Consider the following 11,535-nt stretch of genomic DNA (forward strand, 5'->3'; position numbering starts at 1 on the left):
CGAGTTCCCTGGTGCACCGGACACTGTCCGGTGGTACACCGGACAGTCCGGTGCGCCAGACCAGGGCAGCCTTCGGTTATCCCTTGCTCTCTTTCTCTTTGTTGAACCCTTTTCTTGGTCTTTTTATTGGCTTAGTGTGAACCTTTGGCACCTGTATAACTTATAGACTAGAGCAAACTAGTTAGTCCAATTATTTGTGTTGGGCAATTCAACCACCAAAATCAATTAGGAAATAGGTGTAAGCCTAATTCCCTTTCAATCTCCCCCTTTTTGGTGATTGATGCCAACACAAACCAAAGTAAGTATAGAAGTGCATAATCGAACTAGTTTGCATAATGTAAGTGCAACGGTTACTTGGAATTGAGCCAATATAAATACTTATAAGATACGCATGGATTGTTTCTTTAATTTTAACATTTTGGACCACGCTTGCACCACATGTTTTGTTTTTGCAAACTCTTTTGTAAATCCTTTTCAAAGTCCTTTTGCAAATAGTCAAAGGTAAATGAATAAGATTTTGCTAAGCATTTTCAAGATTTGAAATTTTCTCCCCCTGTTTCAAATGCTTTTCCTTTGACTAAACAAAACTCCCCCTTAATGAAATCCTCCTCTTAGTGTTCAAGAGGGTTTTAAGATATCAATTTGAAAATACTACTTTCTCCCCTTTATGAACACAATAAGATACCAATTTGAAATTTACCAATTGAAAATCATTAGTTTTAAAATTAGGGTGGTGGTGCGGTCCTTTTGCTTTGGGCTAATACTTTCTCCCCCTTTGGCATGAATCGCCAAAAACGGATACTTTGAGTGAGATATAAGCCCTTGGTAAAACTACTTTCTCCCCTTTGGCAAATAAAACATGAGTGAAGATTATACCAAAGACGGAGAGTTGCTCGGAGCGACGGCGAAGGATGAGTTATGGAGTGGAGTGGAAGCCTTTATCTTCGCCGAAGACTCCAATTCCCTTTCAATACACCTATGACTTGGTTTGAAATTGACTTGAAAACACATTAGTCATAGCATATATAAAAGAGACATGATTGAAGGTATACTTATGAGCTATGTGTGCAAGACATCAAAAGAAATTCCTAGAATCAAGAATATTTAGCTCATGCCTAAGTTTGTTAAAAGTTTGTTCGTCTAGTGGCTTGGTAAAGATATCGGCTAATTGATCTTTAGTGTTAATGTATGCAATGTCGATATCTCCCTTTTGTTGGTGATCCCTTAAGAAATGATACCGAATGGCTATGTGTTTAGTGCGGCTATGCTCAACGGGATTATCCGCCATGCGGATTGCACTCTCATTATCACATAGAAGAGGAACTTTGGTTAATTTGTAACCATAGTCCCTAAGGGTTTGCCTCATCTAAAGTAGTTGAGCGCAACAATGGCCTGCGGCAATATACTCGGTTTCGGCGGTAGAAAGAGCTACGGAATTTTGCTTCTTTGAAGCCCACGACACCAAGGATCTTCCCAAGAACTGGCAAGTCCCCGATGTGCTCTTTCTATTAATCTTACACCCTGCACAATCGACATCCGAATAACCAATTAAATCAAAAGTGGATCCCCTAGGATACCAAAGCCCAAACTTAGGAGTATAAACTAAATATCTCAAGGTTCGTTTTACGGCCGTAAGGTGAGCTTCCTTAGGGTCGGCTTGGAATCTTGCACACATGCATACGGAAAGCATAATATCTGGTCGAGATGCACATAAATAGAGCAAAGAGCCTATCATCGACCGGTATACCTTTTGATCGATGGATTTACCTTCCATGTCGAGGTCGAGATGCCCATTGGTTCCCATGGGTGTCTTGATGGGTTTGGTATCCTTCATTCCAAACTTGCTTAGAATATCTTGAGTGTACTTCGTTTGGCTAATGAAGGTGCCTTCTTGGAGTTGCTTCACTTGAAATCCTAAGAAATACTTCAACTCCCCCATCATAGACATCTCAAATTTTTGTGTCATGATCCTACTAAATTCCTCACAAGTAGATTTGTTAGTAGACCCAAATATAATATCATCAACATAAATTTGGCATACAAACAAATCATTATCAAGAGTTTTAGTAAATAAAGTAGGATCGGCCTTTCCGACTTTGAAGCCATTAATGATAAGGAAATCTCTAAGGCATTCATACCATGCTCTTGGGGCTTGCTTGAGCCCATAAAGCGCCTTAGAGAGTTTATAAACATGGTTAGGGTACTCACTATCTTCAAAGTCGGGAGGTTGCTCAACATAGACCTCTTCCTTGATTGGTCCATTGAGGAAGGCACTCTTCACGTCCATTTGGTAAAGCTTGAAGCCATGGTAAGTAGCATAGGCTAATAATATACGAATTGACTCAAGCCTAGCTACGGGTGCATAGGTTTCACCGAAATCCAAACCTTCGACTTGTGAATACCCCTTGGCCACAAGTCGGGCTTTGTTCCATGTCACCACACCATGCTCGTCTTGCTTGTTGCGGAAGACCCATTTGGTTCCTACAACATTTTGATTAGGACGTGGAACCAAATGCCATACCTCATTCCTAGTGAAGTTGTTGAGCTCCTCTTGCATCGCCACCACCCAATCCGAATCTTGTAGTGCTTCCTCTACCCTGTGTGGCTCAATAGAGGAAACAAAAGAGTAATGCTCACAAAAATGTGCAACACGAGATCTAGTAGTTACCCCCTTATGAATGTCACCGAGGATGGTGTCGACGGGGTGATCTCGTTGGATTGCTTGGTGGACTCTTGGGTGTGGCGGCCTTGGTTCTTCATCCTCCTTGTCTTGATCATTTGCATCTCTCCCTTGATCATTGTCGTCATCTTGAGGTGGCTCATCTCTTTGACCTTCTTCTTCATCAACTTGAGCCTCATCCTCATTTTGAGTTGGTGGAGATGCTTGCGTGGAGGAGGATGGTTGATCTTGTGCATTTGGAGGCTCTTCGGATTCCTTAGGACACACATCCCCAATGGACATGTTCCTTAGCGCGATGCACGGAGCCTCTTCATCACATATCTCATCAAGATCAACTTGCTCTACTTGAGAGCCGTTAGTCTCATCAAACACAACGTTACAAGAAACTTCAACTTGTCCAGAGGACTTGTTAAAGACTCTATATGCCCTTGTGTTTGAATCATATCCTAGTAAAAAGCCTTCTACAGTCTTAGGAGCAAATTTAGATTTTCTACCTCTTTTAAAAGGAATAAAGCATTTGCTACCAAAGACTCTAAAATATGAAATATTGGGCTTTTTACCGGTTAGGAGTTCGTATGATGTCTTCTTGAGGATTCGGTGTAGATACAACCGGTTGATGGCGTAGCAGGCGGTGTTGACTGCCTCGGCCCAAAACCGATCCGAAGTCTTGTACTCATCAAGCATGGTTCTTGCCATGTCCAATAGAGTTCTATTCTTCCTCTCCACTACACCATTTTGTTGAGGGGTGTAGGGAGAAGAGAACTCATGCTTGATGCCCTCCTCCTCAAGGAAGCCTTCAATTTGTGAGTTCTTGAACTCCGTCCCATTGTCGCTTCTTATTTTCTTGATCCTTAAGCCGAACTCATTTTGAGCCCGTCTCAAGAATCCCTTCAAGGTTTCTTAGGTATGAGATTTTTCCTGCAAAAAGAACACCCAAGTGAAGTGAGAATAATCATCCACAATAACTAGACAGTACTTACTCCCGCCGATGCTTATGTAAGCAATCGGGCCAAATAGGTCCATGTGTAGGAGCTCCAGTGGCCTGTCAGTCGTCATGATGTTCTTGTGTGGATGATGAGCACCAACTTGCTTTCCTGCTTGGCATGCGCTACAAATCCTGTCTTTCTCAAAATGAACATTTGTTAATCCTAAAATGTGCTCTCCCTTTAGAAGCTTATGAAGATTCTTCATCCCAACATGGGCTAGTCGGCGGTGTCAGAGCCAACCCATGTTAGTCTTAGCAATTAAGCAAGTGTCGAGTTCAGCTCTATCAAAATCTACCAAGTATAACTGACCCTCTAACACTCCCTTAAATGCTACTGAATCATCACTTCTTCTAAAGACAGTGACACCTACATTAGTAAATAGACAGTTGTAGCCCATTTGACATAATTGAGAAACAGAAAGCAAATTATAATCTAAAGAGTCTACAAGAAAAACATTGGAAATGGAATGGTCAAGTGATATAGCAATTTTACCCAATCCTTTGACCAAACCTTGGTTTCCATCCCCGAATGTGATAGCTCGTTGAGGATCTTGGTTTTTCTCGTAGGAGGAGAACATTTTCTTCTCCTGTGTCATGTGGTTTGTGCACCCGCTATCGATGATCCAACTTGAGCCCTCGGATGCATAAACCTACAAAACAAGTTTAGTTCTTGACTTTAGGTACCCAAATGGTTTTGGGTCCTTTGGCATTAGACACAAGAACTTTGGGTACCCAAACACAAGTCTTTGACCCCTTGTGCTTGCCCCCAACATACTTGGCAACTACCTTGCCGGATTTGTTAGTTAAAACATAGGATGCATCAAAAGTTTTAAAGGAAATGTCATGATCATTTGATGCACTAGGAGTTTTCTTCTTAGGCAATTTAGCATGGGTTGATTGCCTAGAACTAGATGTCTCACCCTTATACATAAAAGCTTGATTAGGGCCAGAGTGAGACTTCCTAGAATGAATTCTCCTAATTTTGCTCTCGGGATAATCGACAGGGTATAAAATGTAACCCTCATTATCCTGAGGCATGGGAGCCTTGCCCTTAAAAAAGTTGGACAATTTCTTAGGAGGGGCATTGTGTTTGACATTGCCTCCCTGTTGGAAGCCAATGCCATCCTTAATACCAGGGTGTCTCCCATTATAAAGCATACTACGAGCAAACTTAAATTTGTCATTTTCTAGTTCATGCTCGGCAATTTTAGCATCTAATTTAGCTATATGATCATTTTGTTGTTTAATCATGGAAAGGTGATCATGTATAGCATTAACATCAACATCTCTACATCTAGTGCAAATAGTGACATGCTCAGTGGTAGATGTAGAGGGTTTGCAAGAATTAAGTTCAACAATCTTAGCATGCAATATATCATTTTTATCTCTAAGATTGGAAATTGTAACATTGCAAACATCTAGTTCTTTAGCCTTAGTAATTAATTTCTCATTGTCAATCCTAAGGCTAGCAAGAGTAACATTTAATTCTTCAATCTTAGCAAGTAAATCAACATTATCATCTTTAAGATTGGGAATTGAAACATTACAAGCATTTGAATCAACCTTAGCAATTAAACTAGCATTTTCATTTCTAAGGTTGTTGATAACATCATGGCATGTGCTTAGCTCACTAGTTAATTTCTCACATTTTTCAACTTCTAGAGCATAAGCATTTTTAACCTTAACATGCTTTTTGTTTGCCTTGATTAGGAAGTCCTCTTGGGTGTCCAAGAGGTCATCCTTCTCATGGATGGCACTAATTAATTCATTTAACTTTTCTTTTTGTTGCATGTTTAGGTTGGCAAAAAGGGTATGCAAATTATCTTCCTCATCACTAGCATTATCATCACTAGAGGACTCATATTTAGTGGAGGATTTGGATTTAACCTTCTTCTTTTTGCCGTCCTTTGCCATGAGGAACTTGTGGCCGACGTTGGGGAAGAGAAGACCCTTGGTGACGGCGATGTTTGCGGAGTCCTCGTCGGATGAGGAGTCAGTGGAGCTCTCATCGGAGTCCCATTCCCGGCAAACATGGGCATCGCCGCCCTTCTTCTTGTAGTACTTCTTCTTCTCCTTTCTTCTCCCCTTCTTGTCGTCGCCCCTGTCACTGTCACTAGAAATAGGACATTTTGCAATAAAATGACCGGGCTTACCACATTTGTAGCACACTTTCTTGGAGCGGGGCTTGTAATCTTTCCCCCTCCTTTGTTTGAGGATTTGGCGGAAGCTCTTGATGACGAGCGCCATCTTCTCATTGTCGAGCTTTGAGGCGTCGATTGGTTGTCTACTTGATGTAGACTCCTCCTTCTTTTCCTTCGTCGCTTTGAATGCGACCGGTTGTGCTTCGGACGTGGAGGGGCCGTCAAGCTCGTTGATCTTCTTTGAGCCTTTGATCATCAATTCAAAGCTCACAAAATTCCCGATTACTTCCTCGGGAGTCATTAGTGTATATCTAGGATTGCCACGAATTAATTGAACTTGAGTAGGGTTAAGGAAAACAAGTGATCTTAGAATAACCTTAACCATCTCGTGGTCATCCCATTTTTTACTCCCGAGGTTGCGCACTTGATTCACCAAGGTTTTGAGTCGGTTGTACATGTCTTGTGGCTCCTCCCCTTGGCGAAGTCAGAAGCGACCGAGCTCCCCCTCGATCGTTTCCTGCTTGGTGATTTTGGTCACCTCGTCTCCTTCGTGCGCGGTCTTTAGTGTGTCCCAAATCTCCTTAGCGTTTTTCAACCCTTGCACCTTATTATACTCCTCTCGACTTAGAGAGGCGAGGAGTATAGTTGAGGCTTGGGAGTTGAAGTGTTGGATTTGGGCTACTTCATCCTCATCAAAATCCTCATCCCCTACGGATGGTACCTGTACACCAAACTCAACAACATCCCATATACTTTTGTGGAGTGAGGTTAGATGAAATCACATTAAATCACTCCACCTAGCATAATCTTCACCATCAAATGTTGGTGGTTTGCCTAATGGGACGGAAAGTAAAGGTGTATGTCTAGGAGTGCGAGGATAGCGTAAGGGGATCTTACTAAACTTCTTGCGCTCATGGCACTTAGAAGTAATGGATGGCGCGTCGGAGCTGGAGGTGGAAGGTGATAAAGTATCGGTCTCGTAGTAGACCACCTTCCTCATCTTCTTTTTCTTGTCGCCACTCCGATGCGACTTGTGGGAAGAGGATTTCTTCTCTTTCTCTTTCCCCTTGTTGCGTGACTCTTCCGATGAAGCCTTCCCGTGGCTTGTAGTGGGCTTGTCGCCGGTCTCCATCTCCTTCTTGGCGTGATCTTCCGACATCACTTCGAGCGGTTAGGCTCTAATGAAGCACCAGGCTCCGATACCAATTGAAAGTCGCCTAAAGGGGGGTGAATAGGGCGAATCTGAAATTTACAAACTTAATCACAACTACAAGCCGGGTTAGCGTTACAAATAAGAACGAGTCCGAGAGAGGGCGTAAAACAAATCGTGAGCGAATAAAAGAGTGTGACACAAGGATTTGTTTTACCGAGGTTCGGTTCTCGCAAACCTACTCCCCGTTAAGGTGGTCACAAAGACCGGGTCTCTTTCAACCCTTTCCCTCTCTCAAACGGTCCCTCGGACCGAGTGAGCTTCTTCTTCTCAATCAAACGGGAACAAACTTCCCCACAAGGACCACCACACAATTGGTGTCTCTTGCCTCGGTTACAATTGAGTTGTTCGCAAGAAAGAGTGAAAGAAAGAAGCAATCTAAGCGCAAGAGCTCAAAAGAACACAACAAATCACTCTCACTAATCACTAAAGCTTTGTGTAGAATTGGGAGAGGATTTGATCACTTGGGTGTGTCTAGAATTGAATGCTAGAGCTCTTGTAAGTAGTTGGAAGGTGGAAAACTTGGATGACTTGAATGTGGGGTGGTTGGGGGGTATTTATAACCCCAACCACCAAACTAGCCGTTTGGTGGAGGCTGTTGTCGCATGGCGCACCGGACAGTCCAGTGCGCCACCGGACACTGTCCGGTGCGCCAGCCACGTCACCAGGCTGTTGGGTTTCGACCGTTGGAGCGCTGACTTGTGGGCCCGCCTGGCTGTCCGGTGGTGCACCGGACAAGTCCTGTAGAATGTCCGGTGTGCCACCCGCGCGTGCTCTGCCCTCTGCGCGCGCAGGCGCGCAATTAATGTGTTGCAGTCGACCGTTGCGCGCGAAGTAGCCGTTGCTCCGCTGGCTCACCGGACAGTCCGATGTGCACCGGACATGTCCGGTGAATTTTAGCGGAGCGGATTCCCGAAGCTGGCGAGTTCATAGTTGCTCTTCCTTGGGGCACCGGACACTGTCCGGTGGTGCACCGGACAGTCCGTGAATTATATCGGAGCCCTCTGAAAATTCCCGAAGGTGAAGAGTTGGGCGTCGAGTTCCCTGGTGCACCGGACACTGTCCGGTGGCACACCGGACAGTCCGGTGCGCCAGACCTGGGCAGCCTTCGGTTATCCCTTGCTCTCTTTCTCTTTGTTGAACCCTTTTCTTGGTCTTTTTATTGGCTTAGTGTGAACCTTTGGCACCTGTATAACTTATAGACTAGAGCAAACTAGTTAGTCCAATTATTTGTGTTGGGCAATTCAACCACCAAAATCAATTAGGAAATAGGTGTAAGCCTAATTCCCTCTCACATACAACAACTCCATCGTCCACAGCTGCCTCACTAAGTACACCGCCATGGCAAAGGAGGTAGATGGGCTAGATTACGATCGTAGGACCAAGGACATCGATAGAGATGCCCTCATGAGGGTCGGAGGAGGCAAGAGGCATGGACGACACTATCCACTCGTACTCTGTCTCAGGTGCGAGCAAGGAACACGAGCGCGGGCACATCCATACGACCTCAGCAGGACAGCTCACAATATCGCATACAAGCACTCTAGGTTATTCCTTACCTATTCGTCGTTTATTGATTATTATATATCTTTTCTTTGCATTACCATAACATTAGGGCGAAATATTACAGACTCAGCTAGAAGAAGAAAGGAGGCAATGTTAGGATTTAGAGGCGACGGTGATGGTCGAGGAGACGACTTGCTTGGCCGATCAGTAGAGGATGACGAAGATGTTTTGGTACATGCAGAGCCTTGGCGCCGTTTCGGGTATTGCACCACCACCTTCGTTGTTCCCTCCAACTGACCCTGCTCTGTTATCTACTTTTGTGAGTATCAAAATTTTAGTCCTATATGATATATATTCATCTGATCTCACAATTGCAATCTCTCCTCTATGTAGGGACATTTAGCAGCATCAAACAACCATCATAGATCGTCCAACACATCGCCAAACCAGTCCAACCGCCCACCTCGTTGATGATCTCTTAGTGGTGATTGTGTGAAATATGCAGTTTCAAACTTGTTATACTTATGTGAGAAAGTTGGTTTGAACTTGGTCTGACTTATGTTTGTGAAAAACTTATGTTTGTGAGTGTTGGTAATACTTATGTTTGTGAAACTTAGTCTGAACTTAGACATGTTTGTGAAAAACTTGTGAGATATGTGGTCTTTGTGAGATATATGGTCTCTATGATGTATGTGATGATTATGTGAACTATTTGGTATATATGTGATGACTATGTGTTATATGTTTTGTTTGTTTGGATGGAATAAGAAAAACAAATAAAAGGGGGTTTCTAGTCACTTTGCCGAGTGCAATGACCTTAGCACTCAATAAAAAGAGCACACCTAGGAACTGGTAAAGCCTCTTTGTCGAGTGCTCTGTAGTCCTGACACTCAGCAAAGAAGCTCACTTTACCGAGTCTCGGCCAGCGCACTCGGCAAAGAAACTGGCGAAGGGGCCCACTGGTGCTCTGTTTGTCGAGTGTTAGTTTGTGGCTCTCAGCACAGAGGCTGTCATGTGGCCCACTGGAGCTTTCTTTGCCAAGTGTCAGTGAGTACACTCGACAAAGTCTTTGTCACCTTCACTTGTCGCCATCATAATGACTTTTCTTTGCTAAGCACCAGGTGACACTTGGCAAAGACTTTACCAAGTGTCCGACAAAAATACTCGGCAAAGAGGTTGTTGCCGATGTACAGTTCAACGAGTCCTCTTTGTCGAGAGTCACACTCGGCAAAGAGTTTGCCGAGTATTTTCTAGGCTTTGCCGACTGCTTGCGGCACTCGGCAAAGTAGTCTGTTCCGGCAGTGATCAATCCAATTGATATATATAAAAAAGCAAAATAATCATTTATGGGTGGACATTAAGAAAGTTGTATTTATTTGCTGCTGGACATCCTAATTGTTATCAAATTTACTCTTAACACCGTATACAATAAAACATTTATTTACGACTGCAGAGAAAAGAGAAGAACGAAAAAACTAGGGCAAAAACTATCCTTTTTGCCCCCCTTTTCTCTTTATTTCTCCATTTATTTTATTTCTCATTCCACTCTTTATGACCAGGCACCGACAGCAGCACCCATCCACGAGGAGGTCATGCCCATGGTGCAGTCATGGCGCAGTGTGTAGCACATTGTGGTCGTGACAAGCTAGCTGCGGCTTCCGATTCTAAACTTGGGCGACACGTGCTCTCGTCGTCGAGCTATCGATTTGGGCTACTGTTGGGAAAAAGGGTGTGTTGCCGAGTTCTATGTGACCGAATGAGCACGACGACCCCACGACAGAAACCTAGAACATCAATGGAGCTTGCAAATGCCATGCACTCGTCTACGCGCCGATCATCGTTCCCTCCGACCAAGCTTCGCTAGATCCAACCCCGCATCTATATGTGGTCGCCACCGCCGCCTAGAGCAGCAGGCATTTAGATTGCGCTCACTGGTGACTCCATCTACATGCGTGTTGCCACGCCTCCTTCCGTGATACTCATGCCACCCCAGAGCATGTCATGTCTGAGTGCTGCATCTGTTGGCCCTCGAGAGCTCGTGAATGATGCCGCTCCATTTTTTGGTCGGTGAGGAGCTAGAGGTGTGCCACGCTGGTCGACGGGAGGTGGAGGCGTATGTTGGTACGCGTCTTGATGTGTCGATTGGGATGGGATGGGAGGGAAGAAGGGGAAGGAAAACAAGGAAGTGGTGCGTGTAGCTAGAACAGACAATTCACGTCTCTTCTCTCTGAATGCAAAAAATCGACGAATGCTTTATTTGATATAAAGTTTAGGAGAAAATTTTGACAACAACCAATGTCTCCAGTAGCAAATATGACCTTTTTATTGTCGTCCAGCAGCCAAAGAAGATCACTTTTAGTGTTTGATAGCCTATTTTGTCAATTAAAATAAACAAATAAATAGGATGCACGCCTAGAAGCTGAGGATGGTCGATCTTAGATGGCGACGGACTGATCCATCGATCGATCGAAACGGCACGACATATATATAGACCACTACAATATATATATAGTTGTATATTTGGAGCCCTAGGTTTTCAATAACTAGAGGAAGCTTTGGCTCAACGGTGCCATCCGGTTCAGTCGCATCAGGTTCGGTCGGCTATAAAAGCACCCCAAGCTGCCATGGATTTGGTTTTAGCGGGGGCGATGGTTCCCTCGGGCGTGCGAGCGACGGTAATCCCGAGGGCCAGCGGCGGCGGCGTCCTGAGGAGGGCGACCGGCGGCGACGCTCCCCTTGGATTGAGCGACGACGACGCACCACATGCCCAGTGGCGACAGCGGTTGCGCAAGGCGTGGTAGCCTTCGGCAGCAGCGGCGGTGGCCCTAAGGGATCACAGCAGCGGATCCCAAAGGCACGTGCGTGACATCGACTCCTTGGAGGCGCGTGCCTCGGAGTGGCACTAGCTGGCGTCCCACCTCCGGCGACGACGCCTGCCTTCCATAGGCGTGAGCGACGATGACGGACTTCCCAGGCGCGAGCGGTGGTGGATCGAGGACCCTGTTTTTATGTG

The sequence above is a fragment of the Zea mays genome, chromosome 4 (assembly GCF_902167145.1).
Source record: "Zea mays cultivar B73 chromosome 4, Zm-B73-REFERENCE-NAM-5.0, whole genome shotgun sequence".
In the NCBI taxonomy this organism is placed as follows: Eukaryota; Viridiplantae; Streptophyta; class Magnoliopsida; order Poales; family Poaceae; genus Zea; species Zea mays.